Here is a 14,726-nt window from a genome sequence, read left to right on the forward strand (position 1 = left end):
AAGTGATAAACGTGTTGCCTTCTAGATATGTTGGACTACAATACCCTATCTTACCCAGAAATATGGACATGGGGGATGATGGGGATTGTGATCTAACACATCAAGGGGTGTGGGCTGACAGATTGGGAGATATAACGGTGTGGTATGCAAGAGCTTTGCTAATTCTGAACCCAGAAATGGGAAATCTCCACCCCCAAAATTAGGTAAATGATTTGTAATACATTTCCAGAATTTTGTAATACAAATCTCGGGTTTTGTAGTGCCATGCACAACTGTGGTCTCTTTCATAGCACACCATGATAGCTCTTTGATGCCACATTAACTGCCACAGCTCCATCGTAGGGAATCCTAGGATTTGTAGTTCAGTGAGGCATTTAGGATTCTATGCCAAAGAGAGCTTTAGCACCACACAAAACTACAAACCCCAGTAGGGAACAGAACCTGGGTACTTAAAAAGGTAACCGAGTGCTACAATGGTGTTGTATAAAAGAGAATACTAACACTAATGTGCAGTACCTTGCGGAAATTAATAACTTTAATGAGAGTGTCGTATCAGATTCTGGGGTTATGGAGCCCAATCCCTTTTCGTTGGGCTGGCTACCAAGTTTCGACACAGAATCGTGTCCCCCTTCCCCCCCAAAGAGAAAAATTATCCGACATTCGTTGAAATGTGGCCTTTCCCTTCTCTGGCCATATGGCTGCGGTTTTAAGGATGTCGAATCCCTTTTAAACAGCTTATTCTTGTTAATTACACAAACACATGTCTTGGACTGTCCATGTTTCAGGCTGGGTGGTTAGATCCCTTCCCACCGCCTTCCCGTGATATTTTCTTAACATTATTCTTGCTAATGGCCTCATTCTGTCCCTCTCCGTGCCAAAAGAGACGGGTTCTAATTCGGCATCTTTGAACTCTAGGCATATTTCTAGCTTAATTGCTATAAAAAGAACAGCTAAAGCTCCGAGATGCGATCTTGCAACCCTACCCATATTTTTTTCCTTGGAACGGAGGGGGAAACTGGATGTGGGATCATGTTGAATCCTTTTCTCGTAACTGACAATTTCATTGTGGAATTCTCCGGTGTCATCAGGATTTGCACAGTTTCTCAGTAATTAACTAGCCATTGTCTGTTGGAGACAACGCCGTGTTTGCGCCACGAATGGGAAGACTGCAGCCAACTTAGATATCGGCCTTGCGTTTGCTTCACACAATTGGCACGTCATTTTCATCACCGTTGGAGAAGCTGGGCCACTGTCTTACCTCCGTCCAAACATATTATACAGAAAACAAAAGAGCAGCCCTTTGCAAATTCCTTGCCCAAAATCTGAATGCAAAGGGGGAAAAAAGAAGAAGGCAAGAAATAACAGTGTGGAAGAAAGAGAGAAGACGTTTGAGGTGCACACAGTTATTACTCAGTTTATTCAGTGAGTTTTGATTGTCACCGCTGTACAAATTTGCATTATAATGAGCTGGTGTTCCCAGTATGTTTTGGGTTCACTAATCTCTCCAACTTAAACCTTTGTGTTATTTACACATCCCATCATTTTGGGATAAATGGAGCTTGCTCCATTCCCGTGAATGATACAGAGCGAATACGATTCAGAAGCATATTCACATTGTTGAAGATACAGATCAATGCAGATCTTTCAGGAAAATTTGGGGGGCAAAAACAGTATTGACTATCCCGGGTTAAGAGTGTGTTTTCATAGCCCCCCCGCCCAAGTGCATCGAGTGGCCAAGTGTGAACACCAAGGAAATAACCTGGATTCATCCAGGATTATTTTCATAATCCAAATGGGGCCTAAATCTGAATCCTAAGGGTATGGCAAAATACCCATCCAGACAATGGCTAGAAACTGTAAGAGACCCACTACACATGAGGACACTGTTGCCGCGGCCCTGATATGCATCTTCATAATCCACTAGGAATGATATATGGCACCTCTGCTAGGTAGCTAAGTATGTACAAAATTGCATAACATAGACCGCAATAGAATCATGACCATTATATATATATACACAATTAATTATCAAATTCATCACGAAGTGTAATAAAACCATTGTTCCTTCATCCTGCAAAAGGCCCACTCAGCAGAAATCCTCGCCCCACTTCCGAGTATAAAATGCAGGTGGCCAGACTATGCGGTGGCACCATCTGGCACCGGAGTTTGCTGCCGGCCTGAAATAAACCCCGGGTGTCAGGATGATAAAACCGTCATGGGCTCTCGAAAGGGAGATTGTCACAGCTAGTGCGCTCCCGTAATTAATGGCGCTGCCACACACTTTCCAGTTAGGCCAAGAATTAAAAATGTGCTCCCTCTAAGGACCCAAAAGTTTTGGAGAAAAAAAATCTCTTCTTTGAGTTCATTATATTTGGAAGGGTTGGAACACACTATCTCTTCTCCTTTAAAAGTAACAGCTCTGTTTCTTCTCCCATTCCCTTTTTTAGCGATAGGTATGGTGACATTTCATTAGACCCCCCCCCCAAAAAAAAAAAAAAAAATTAAGGCCAAGGAAGTTGTTCAGTTACTCACAAATTTGGTAGCTTCTTGAGAAAAGATTTCTACAGTTAAGTGGCTAGTCTTCATGGCTGCAAAGAAGATTTACTCGCAAGCAGTGCCTAGGCCCAGGCCTGATGTCTAGAAGAATGGCTTGACACACCAAACCAAATGCAATTCATCATCTATGCATTGCAAACTGAGCTTGGAAAGTTCCTTTTATGGACAATAACTCCCAGTATCCCCCAGTCAGCAAGGTCAGTGGGATCCCTGGCGCTGAAAAGTAGTGAACTTTTCCTGAGCTGTAAACTCTGGTGATGACTTCAGTGATCCAAGCAGAACTTAGAAAATGTGGTTTAGGGGACTGCAATCCCCAGATCCCAAATTCTAGGAGATGTAGTAGTCTTTTTAAAGGGTTACATTCCCAGGCTGTGGGTAAGAAGATGCTATGAGTGTTGCAGCATCAGGCTTTCTAAAATGAATGCCGTTCCCATGCTGTTAGGAATAAGTACTTCTCTCACAGTTGCCTCCTGTGCCAGGTAGCACCCCAACCCATGGGGTTCAGATTTGCTTGGCTTGACTAAATAAGAACACCATCTGGCTTGTTCAAAATGGTTGCTGTTGCTCAGTAAGGACCACTCAATATATGTTGCTGCCTCTGGTAAAAGAAAAACTGGTACCCAGAAGCCAACTGGGCTGGCAGCTGAATTTACTTTGCTTATTACCCATCAACTTAGTTTCTTAATGAGAAATTATACATTCTTCAAACTTAGAGCGGTTTCTCTCTCTTTTTTTAACGTATCAGAGTATAAGAAATTTTAATTTTTAATCCGTTTATTTTAGTATTACCCTAAAAATTAAATAACCGAATCCCCCCATCTTATTATCCAAAATTGTATTATTTCATATTGGGGGGGGGGGGGGGAAATCTGGTTTTGTACCAGATTTAACTTCATAGTTGCCTTTGAAGAATTCTTGGGAAGTATGGTGAATGGTTGTTTTGGAAGAGAATGGTTCATCAAAGGTCTTTGGTGTCCATAGTTTTTCTTGGAGAGATATGATGACTATTATACCAGTTTAAATCTGAGGTGTAGGAACATCCAAAGAAGAGGGCAAGGGAGGTATTTCTTAGCCATACATAGTGTCTGGCCCAGTGAGAAATGATAGGAAGGGGAACCTGAGATGTTGGCTCAGGAAAGGAGGAAGGAAAAGCCAGCTGTCTTGATTTCGGAAAGACGCTGGGCAACATATTTTTGAATAAAATCTGCTTATGAACTCTCAGAATAACTCTACAAGGTGTACTCACATGGCTCTTCCCCGCTCCTCCACTTCCTATGGCAATTTCCTGAAAGCGACAGCTGAAAACTTTATGAATAGAAGAGAACCAAAACGCCCTAGCATGATTCATGTTGGAATTTGTATTAAAAACCACATAGCCGGTGTTTGTCATGAACACCGTCATTCAGTTATGCCCTTCTGTTTCTTTGTTTTGATGTACCAAGGCACTCTTTCCCATTGAGGAGGTGATAATTTGTGTGTAAGCATAGTTTCATGGTCTGAGTGCTGGACTACAACTCTGGAGACTAGGGTTCGCATCCTGGTTTGGCCATGTAAGCCTACCTTGGGCAAGTCACACTCTCTCAGCCTCAGAGGATGGCAATGGCAGACCACCTCTGAAGAACTGTGCCAAGAAAACCCCATGGGTCTCTGTAAATCGGAAATGACTTGAAGGCATACAACAAATTCTTTACTTCCCAGAAGGGAGAAAAAGAAACAAATAGAGAAGGAAGGAAGGAAGGAAGGAAGGAAGGAAGGAAGGAAGGAAGGTCAATCAAATGAAGCAAGGAGAGCTACTTGCTGTGCTCACCCTAAAAGAGTGATCTGCTACTTTTACCCTCCCTCTGTTTATCTAAAGCCCTCTTTTTTTATATGGTATGAAAGGAAGCGCTTAGATACCAAGCATCCCTTTTAGAAGCAGTGCAAAGGAGACATTCTATCCTTTAGTCTCACCGGAGTTGAAAAACCCCCATGAGTCACCAGCATCTGAGTACTTCTGCAGGCGGAACCGGCACAGCCGTGTCTGCGGAGATATCAACAGAGACAACTAAGCAGACTTCTTGGAGGGATCAGATGTTCATTTCTGGGGAGATCCGGAAGGAAGCACCCGGTAAACCTAAGCAACCCACAGGGTGAATTACACTGGCCTTTGTAAGAGGTCATTTGGTTCTGCTATCATCTGGATACTTCATCAGTTTAAAGGTCGAGGAATTCTGGGCACCACAATTCGAGAACAACAGAGATTCAACGCAGATTCATCTTGGATTATTTTCACCATCTGAATAATCCCACAGTTCCTCCTGTTCAAGCCGTTGTGTTGTATACATTCAGGCCATTCAGGGACATAGCGAGGATTTTGGGAAGGGGGGGGGGGGTTCCAGACTAAGTGCCACCATTATAATGGGGCTTGGGTGCGGCGGCGCGGCAGCACACACCATTCATTTTATCTAACGGAAGGGGGGGTCCGGACCCCAAGAACCCCCCCCCCCCTTGGCTACGTCCCTGGGCCATTGTGTGTAACTATGGAAGAGTTATACCACATGAACATTACACTGGATTGTGCATTCTGCAACCACTCACACAATGGGTAACCATGCTTCATGCTCACTTCTTGCCCTATCTAGTTCCTCCCCAACCACCAAATGAGCAATGGACAACATCCTGGAAAGTACAACTACTTGTGCAATGGCTATGCTACTGTGATACCACTTGCACAACTCAGATTTGGATACCTCCTCTGCATGACCTTCGAGAAAAAGCAATGACTTGCAGATAGTATTTATGTCAGGGTTGTCATTCATAGGATTTCAGCCTAAGTGTTTTTATATGATGATATCTCATGGGTAAAGTATGCTTTCTTGCCCACTTGTTTAAGTGATGTTTATGCACTTTGTGCAATGTGCTTTGCCAGAATTTTAAATGAGTGAAGGCTAAGTTAAGGAGATCCTCTCAGATGCATGTCATCTGCTCAGGCTTCCTTGGTAACCTAGAATTGCTGGTTTATTACAGGAAAACCAGCCACTACTCCAGTATAAATGTTCTGTCTGCTCTAGAAAGTAGGTTCTTTGAGTGCTGTGTCAATATATGTCTGAAAGACTAATTGAAAAGTCTTATCTTCCCTTATGAGAGGTAGCGTGGTGTAGTGGTTTATGTGTAGGACTTGGACTGTGGAGATAGAGGTTTGATTCCCTGTTCGGTCACAGAAACCCACTGGGTGACCTTGGAAAGGTCACATACTCTCAGCTTCAGAAAATGCTGTGATAGGTTCACCTTAGGGTTGTCATAAGCCAGAAATGATAGAAATGACACAACCACAAGAAACTGTATTAATAACTGCTATAGAATATAAGGGGAAGGGAAGGGGGATAGATCTATATCCTGTCTTCCTTCCATTCTGCACCCAAGATGGCTTACAAGATAAGTTCAAACACAATACAACTAAATCAGTTATGATATTATAGAACACTTAAAAGCAAATAGGTATTACCTGCAACACAGCACTGAATTAAAAACACTTTAAAGCATTTCAACCATAATGAAGGAAGAAAAACAATTATAGCGCCTCCATTAAAAACTCTCCCAGTCCCACAGCAACCAGTAAATGTCCAAAGGCTTTTTTAAATGTGCGTTTTTTTCTACTTTCATGGTTGTCCTGTGCCACTATCCCTAGAAAACATGGAGGGCCCACTGTATATATTATGGTAACATTTACTGCAAAGTGATAGTTCAAAGGTATCGGAGCAGAAAAGGATGAGGGAATCAATGTGATACAAGGCTGGAGTGTGTTGGATCCTATTACTATTGTTATCTAGATGGGGCCTTTCTTTATTTCACCCCGTCCTTCCCAGCCTAGAACCAGGTGCTGTTTAGGTTTTGGTGCTTTGCTGATGCAACAGAGCAGACCTCATGAATAAAGATGAATGTCACTTGATGGCGAAGAAAGAAATCCTCAAGCAAAGGCAGAACAAAAAGAAAGAGTCGTGCAGAAACTGGATACTTTTGGCTCCGCAGGCGTTCCCTGAAGGGCTCAGATAATACGTCTGAGCAAAAGAGCTCTCTGTCTGTTTTCTGGAGCTAATGGCTCCCCAGCAGGTCAAGTGGTTCAGCGGTTTGTCAACGAGAGATTCCTCAGCAAGTCCTGAGAAACACAATGGCAGTAGTTTTGATCAGAATTTCCTCCCTATTTTGCAGGGCTGAGAGAAAGCAACATGCAGAGCCAACCCTCAGTGCAGAACAATGGAGAAGGTTCTTGCTCTTGCCTTATACCAAAGCCACAAGTCTCCCATCGAGGCTGAAATACCAGAAAGTCAGGACAGAGCATAGCAAGTTCTTCCTCAAAGAACAACCGTGGCACTCCCAGTTGCAAGATCTGCAGATGAAATTTGCCACAAATCATGAGTTACTGGGCATTCATTCCTTTCTCCAGTCATGAAGATACACCAAATAGGTGAGAGATAATAGGGGTATCCTCACTGTACAATTAGTTGCAATTTGGTCTAGTCAAGTTGATGTAACTTAGGGGCCAGTCACTCTTATGTTTTTTGCACTGAGAGATTCACATGTGTGAATGGGTTCAAAATCGATTCAACCTTCCCACTACGTTTCAAGGCAGTCAATCTCTCCACAGCATTTAAATCTGATCTGAAGTTCCCATTCGACATTGTTCCGGATCAAAAATGAGGTGCCTCCATTTCCTGAATGGTGGCTGCACGATCCAAATTGATCCAGTACTTTACACACGCTATCTGAGGTGCAGATTAAAAAAGAACCGCTAAGGGATCCGGTGCCAAATGCAACAATTTAAATGGGCTTTTCGGTTGCCCCCCTGCAAACTGCTCTGAGGACAATCAGTGCAAATGACAGGGAAATAAGCCAGTTTCCAAACTGGGTTATTTTGTAATGTGAATGGGGCCTTAAATTTCAAGTCTCCCTCCTATGGATTTCTAGTTTGGAGAGGCATGCTTAGCATGCTCTGCTTTAGGTTTTCCATAAGTCCAAAATCACTTGAAGGCACAACAGCCGCCACCACCATCACCCAATGTGCTGAACCTTATCCAGCATCTTAAATGCAAAGTGGATTCCCATCTCCATTGACACAGAAGCTGGCCAGCCACTAAGTGGCAAACAGAAAGTTTAGGCTAGTCAAAAAATAATAATGGTTGGGTTGGCTTTAGTTTGAAAGGGCGGTTGTCCCGTGCCATTTGACATATTTAAAGAGTGACTTCTAGAAAGTGATCCCACTTATGATGAGGTTCTGATAGAAGTCAGAACCTGCAAGTTAGGCCACCCTTTGCCAGAGGGTTAGGTTTTGTTTTCCACTAGATACAGAAGCCATGGAGATGATGACATGCCTATTAGCCCCCACTGACATCTGAGAGAAAGAGAGAGTGTGTCCATGCCATGAACTTTTAAGGCATCACATTTCACCTGGAAGGGGGAATCTGAGGAGCAGGAAGTTCACACCAAGGCAAGGTGGGCCCAAATGTCACTCTGGGTTTCATCCTCCTTCCTCTGACAAGAGATTCTCTTGTAGAAAAGTGGCTAGTAGCCAAGTCAGACCTTAGTCCCTATTTACATAACCAACTATATTGGGAGGAGAACTCTGAAGGCTCCCTTTAGTCTGTGTTCAATGCTGTATAATATCACATAGGAGTTTATCAGACATTGAAATTGGAAGTATAATCCAATGGCAATCCGAACACAATCATGGGGTTTCACATTATTGCATGATAGACTACCACACGCAATTTCGGGCAATGGGAAGTCGGTCCGAACGCAATCATGGGGTTTCACGTTATTGTGTAAGAGGTGATCACATGCAATTTTGGGCAATGGTAAGCTATTTTCGGGCAATGGGAAGTCAGTTTGAACGCAATTCAAATTCACGTAAATTCGCTGAACTAGCGAATTCACGTGAATGCGTTTTGGCCTCACTTTCTTTTCATTTGAAATTAAGAGAAATTCCTCCCGCGTGATAAACTCCATACACTCTAACTTAGTGATTCCCAAACTTTGGTCCTCCAGAAGTTTCAGACTTCAGTTCCCAGGAGCCTCAACCAGCTTAGTCAATGTTCAGGAATTCTGGGAGCTGAAGTCTAAATCATCTGGTTGACCAAAGTTTGGGAACCACTGCAAACTGTTCCAATTTGGCAGGGACAGTCCCAATTAATCCTCTGTCATCTCACTTTTTCAACTACTTTTAAAATATCCCGGTTTCTCTTTCATCCTACCACTCCTCCCTTTGTCCTCATCTTACTTCTGGAATTACAAATTACAATTACAATTCTAGCTTACTTCTGGAATTGTGGAATTTATGTATTTTGGAACATTTTCAATCCATGGATGCTTGAATCCGTGGCTAAAAAATATACGAAGGGCCAACTGTACTTGGCCACCTTCCTAGTAAACATAAAGCACCCCAATGGCTCTGGGCATCTACTGCCACATCCTTCCGCCTACAGGTAGAAGGACGTCTTTCCCATATGGCTGCTCCACCGAGTAGTAAGATGCATGTTCCTATGGGCCAGAACTGGTTACATAAAGTATTTACTGTATTGCCTGCCACGCTGTTGACAAGATGCCAATGAGATGATTAGGTGACGTTTGCTCAGCCTGGCTGGGAAAGGATTTCACTGGAGAACATCTGCTCTCTGCTCCGGTGGCCCGAGGTATTTTATGTAAGATGCTGGCAAGAGGTTTACAAGCCCTGCAGAGTTGGTTTTGTCCGAGTATGTGGGAAACCTGACCCCAGCCATCCTCAGCCCTTCCCAAATTTAGTTCAGCGGGACAACTTACTCTTCCGTTCTGAAATATACTCACCTGTCTGGGACAGTTTGGAGCGTGATGTTTTGCTCAGTCCACAGCCACCTGGGTAGGGCTTGGGAAGGAATCATGGAGTCCCATGATTTTTACTTCCAATAAATGTAAACCTCTTTCATTTTGGACTACAATTGGCAAGTTTTACCTGTATGGTACCTAAACATTTTTCTAGATGTAACAGTATAGGGAGGTCTTGAGAAACTGACCACTAACAAAGGTAAAACTGACCTCCAATAAAGGTAAAACTCTTTCATTTAGACTACAGTTGAGAAGTTTTACCTATATAGCACCTAAAGTTTTTTGCAGATGTAACAGTACAGAGAGTTTTTAAGAAATCAAATGTTCTTTGCCTAAGAAAGATGCAGTCACCTTCACACAGGACAGGAGCAACCTGGATCTCAAAGGAAGTTACTACTTTTGCACTTTGAACTCAGTTTGCAGCAACTGAAGAAGCTGAGGACAAAAGTGGAAAGTAGAAGGAAAAGAGGGAAGCAAGGACATTTTAATAACAGGTGAAAAAGTAGGCTGACAGAGGATTAATCAGGGCTGTTCCTGCCAAATCAGGACAGTTGGTGAGTATGCTATCAGAGGTTTGGACCAGAGCAGTAGGTCTTAACTTTAAGGACTCTGGATGTAAAAGACTTTAATTCCCAGAAGCCCAAGCCAGCATTGACAATGATCACAGACTCTGCGACTGAATCTGAATCTGTCCACAATATCTAGAACCAAAGGTTGAGAAACACTGGAACAGATGACTTCCAAGATACTGCTGGCTGTATTATTCTGTATTTCTCCATTGCCTTAAGAACTGTCCTGTTCCCCAGCAGAAGTGTTTCTTATGCATAGCAGAGAGCCAGTAAAGGATTCCCAGCTGTGAGAATCAACCAAAGCAATCCTGATTCATATAGGAATCTGCCCAGGTAACCTCACCTATCTTCTTTCTCCCAGTAGTATGCCAAGTATTGAAGGAAATTCTATGGAAATTTTCTTTTTTCCTGCACCTCTAATACTATACCTTAAAATGATTCAAATTTGGTAGGGACAGTTCTGATTAATCCTCTGCTTTCCCATTTTTTTCAGCTGCTTTTAAAATATCCCAGTTTCTCTGTCCTCTTCCCACATTCCCCCTTTTCCCTTAGATTTACAGTCTCTGCAAGCTGTTTTCAAAGTGCAAAAGTACTTTGCACTTAACTCAGAAGAGTGGAGAGATCAGAATATTTCCCTTCCCAGTTTTCTTGGGCAAAAGCAAATTGCTGCAACCTTTTTTAGCTTGTGTGTTCTTTCATTATTCATAGCTTTTGCTATCTTGAGATTGCTTGATCACACATGTCCCAGTTTTCATCTGTGAAATGTTGGAGGGTAAAGCACCTTGAATAACGCATTTACTCAGGATTGATTTATTGATTTTTCTAATATTTATGCAATGCACTTTGGCACTATAGACCTTGCGAAGACAAAGCATCTATAAAATTCAAAAGGGATGAAATCAAATTTAAAAAATCAATTCAAAGAGCCTGGTAATCCCGTCAAGGTAAACCACGATGGTCCGAAACATCAAGCCAGGATGAAAGGCAATTTAGGACCAGAACTTGATTTAACTTTGATGGCCACAGTTCCCACAATTGCTGAATTAATCTGGCCAAGATTTTCCCAAGAGAGCCCATATGTATCCTTCATTATTGCTCTCATGAAGCAGTTAAGGAACCTCCATTTTAGAAAGACGTTTGATGGTATATGATTTTTAACCTATAGTTTTTTGTGGGTTTTTCAGGCTTTATGGTCATGTCCTAGAAGAGTTTGTTTCTGACGTTTCACCAGCATCTGTGTCTGGCATCTTCAGAGAAGTGTGCCATAGTGGCCATTGCCTCCAGAAAGACCATAAAACTAATTTTCAAGGCAAGGTTGGGTGAAGATATTTTTCTAACTGGGACAGAATATCCCCCCTTCTTCCATTCATGCAAGTCAATGTACCTAGTACCCCCAAACAGCCCAAGTTATTTTGGCACAGGGGTAGTTTGGGGAAAAGTTTTCCCAAAAAACAACTTTAGACTCTGAAAAAAAATTGAAATAAGTTTGTCACATGTATTACTCACAACAGTCCCTGCATACATTTTTAATGCTTGCCTGCTAAAGATTGCAATGGTTTATTATGCATGATGTACATCACTTTATTGACAAATATGGGGATATGTTTGCTCTTGCAGTGACAGTTTTATGCTTTCCAGAATTATCTTGCATCAACTGGGCGTTTTTCAAATTTCGCATTATCCTCTCCTTGTGATCCAGTGATGCGCCGTCCACAAACCAAGTGGCCAACAGTGATGGACAAAGGTATTTCGGGGACTAAAGTATCTTCAGCAGGGTCTTCTCAACCCATGCAATGGGTAATATATAATAATATACTAAATAATTGCCAGGATTCTCTTCTTTTATGCTTACCCTAAAAGGGATGTCTGTGCAGTTGAATGTTCTTTTATGTAGCTATGATTGACACCTACAGTATTCCCTTAAAGAATTCTTTTTTAGTTGAAAAGATAGGCAAACATTATTTGCTGGATCAATGTATTTTTGCACATGAGGAGTGGGGACTGTGTGGCCCTTTAGGTGTTTGATGGACTGTAACTTCCATAGTCCTTCAACGTTGGCTAGGCTGACAAAGGATGATTGGAGTTGCAGTCCATATTTGGAAGACAAATATTCTTTGTCTTTCGGCCTCTGGGGGAGAGAGAAAGCAGGCCCAGCACCATCAGGGGCCAGCCTGAAGACAGAGGCTCCTCCCTCCCTGTCATCTTTCGGCCTCTGGGGGAAAGAGAAGGCTGACCCAGTACCATCAGGGGCCAGCCTGAAGACAGAGGCTCCTCCCTCCCTAACTGTCATCGTTCGGCCTCTGGGGGAGAGAGAAGGCTGACCCAGTACCATCAGGGGCCAGCCTGAAGACAGAGGCTCCTCCCTCCCTAACTGTCATCTTTCGGCCTCTGGGGGAGAGAGAAAGCTGGCCCAGCACCATCAGGGGCCAGCCTGAAGACAGAGGCTCCTCCCTCCCTAACTGTCATCGTTCGGCCTCTGGGGGAGAGAGAAGGCTGGCCCAGTACCATCAGGGGCCAGCCTGAAGACAGAGGCTCCTCCCTCCCTAACTGTCATCTTTCGGCCTCTGGGGGAGAGAGAAAGCAGGCCCAGCACCATCAGGGGCCAGCCTGAAGACAGAGGCTCCTCCCTCCCTAACTGTCATCTTTCGGCCTCTGGGGGAGAGAGAAGGCTGACCCAGTACCATCAGGGGCCAGCCTGAAGACAGAGGCTCCTCCTTCCCTACCTGTCATCGTTCGGCCTCTGGGGGAGAGAGAAGGCTGACCCAGTACCATCAGGGGCCAGCCTGAAGACAGAGGCTCCTCCCTCCCTAACTGTCATCGTTCGGCCTCTGGGGGAGAGAGAAGGCTGGCCCAGTACCATCAGGGGCCAGCCTGAAGACAGAGGCTCCTCCCTCCCTAACTGTCATCTTTCGGCCTCTGGGGGAGAGAGAAGGCTGGCCCAGCACCATCAGGGGCCAGCCTGAAGACAGAGGCTCCTCCCTCCCTGTCATCTTTCGGCCTCTGGGGGAGAGAGAAAGCTGGCCCAGCACCATCAGGGGCCAGCCTGAAGACAGAGGCTCCTCCCTCCCTAACTGTCATCTTTCGGCCTCTGGGGGAGAGAGAAGGCTGACCCAGTACCATCAGGGGCCAGCCTGAAGACAGAGGCTCCTCCCTCCCTAACTGTCATCGTTCGGCCTCTGGGGGAGAGAGAAGGCTGGCCCAGTACCATCAGGGGCCAGCCTGAAGACAGAGGCTCCTCCCTCCCTAACTGTCATCTTTCGGCCTCTGGGGGAGAGAGAAAGCTGGCCCAGCACCATCAGGGGCCAGCCTGAAGACAGAGGCTCCTCCCTCCCTAACTGTCATCTTTCGGCCTCTGGGGGAGAGAGAAGGCTGACCCAGTACCATCAGGGGCCAGCCTGAAGACAGAGGCTCCTCCCTCCCTAACTGTCATCGTTCGGCCTCTGGGGGAGAGAGAAGGCTGACCCAGTACCATCAGGGGCCAGCCTGAAGACAGAGGCTCCTCCCTCCCTAACTGTCATCGTTCGGCCTCTGGGGGAGAGAGAAGGCTGACCCAGTACCATCAGGGGCCAGCCTGAAGACAGAGGCTCCTCCCTCCCTAACTGTCATCGTTCGGCCTCTGGGGGAGAGAGAAGGCTGGCCCAGTACCATCAGGGGCCAGCCTGAAGACAGAGGCTCCTCCCTCCCTAACTGTCATCTTTCGGCCTCTGGGGGAGAGAGAAAGCTGGCCCAGTACCATCAGGGGCCAGCCTGAAGACAGAGGCTCCTCCCTCCCTAACTGTCATCTTTCGGCCTCTGGGGGAGAGAGAAGGCTGGCCCAGTACCATCAGGGGCCAGCCTGAAGACAGAGGCTCCTCCCTCCCTAACTGTCATCTTTCGGCCTCTGAGGGAGAGAGAAGGCTGGTCCAGTTCCATCAGGGGCTAGCCTGAAGAAGAAGAGCCCTCCCTCCGGTCCATCTGCCTTGGTCCAGGCCTCAGAGGGAGAGAAGAATGCTGGACCTGATTCCCTCCCCCCTCACCATTTCCTTTATTTTATTGTATACTGTATGGTGTTTGTTTTTAATGCATTGTATGTGTAATTGTAACTTGTGTAAACCGCCCTGATCTGAGGAAGGTGCGGTATATAAATAAAAACTTTATTATTTATTATTATTATTTGTCCCTATTCTATCACTTTGCTTGTAATGATGCTTCTTCAGAGTTTGAATAGCTACCGTTTGGGCAACAATTCCCAGCATGTCCCTTGCAAAATGGGGGATTCTGGGAGATGAAGTCTTAAAAGTTACCCTTCTTTACCTTGTGCTTGATACTGCCACTATCTTCTGTGGATCCCTCACTTTGTTTAGTGGGAAGCCAGAATTTCCCCTGTCATAATTTTTATCTTCCAGCGTATGTGAAACCCATAAAATGCCCAAGATATGGAGACGATTGAGAGGGGATATGGAATAAGACCTATTATCACTGGGAGTCAAGGGTTCGAATCCTGGCTCGGCCATGGAAACCCACTTGGCAAGGCACACTCTGTCAGCCTCAGAGGATGGCAATGGCAAAGTTTAGCTCCATCTAAACACCTGCTTGGCTGAGCTCCATCTGCTCCTTGGTGCCCACTTGTGGGTTAGGAAACAGCCAGACACTGCAACATCTGGGATGACAAAATATTTTGCTTCTGCAAAGGTTTTCCAGAGCATCAAAATGTTCTTTTTTTTTGGGGGGGGGGGTGACATCTCCCAGACTCCCCCAAGTGCACCCTGTCCAAAGTGCACCTCTTTA

General features: G+C 44.8%; 1 protein-coding gene across 3 annotated transcripts in view; it reads right to left on the minus strand.

The window, feature by feature from the left end:
• The window catches only part of NATD1 (N-acetyltransferase domain containing 1), a 159,354-nt gene that overhangs the window by 93,442 nt on the left and 51,186 nt on the right, over nucleotides 1-14,726 (minus strand). The gene's annotated exons all lie outside the window — the stretch shown is intronic.

Source organism: Sceloporus occidentalis, unplaced genomic scaffold (genome assembly GCF_023333645.1).
Source record: "Sceloporus occidentalis isolate IW3139 unplaced genomic scaffold, rSceOcc1.0.p SCAF_10, whole genome shotgun sequence".
Lineage (NCBI taxonomy): Eukaryota > Metazoa > Chordata > Lepidosauria > Squamata > Phrynosomatidae > Sceloporus > Sceloporus occidentalis.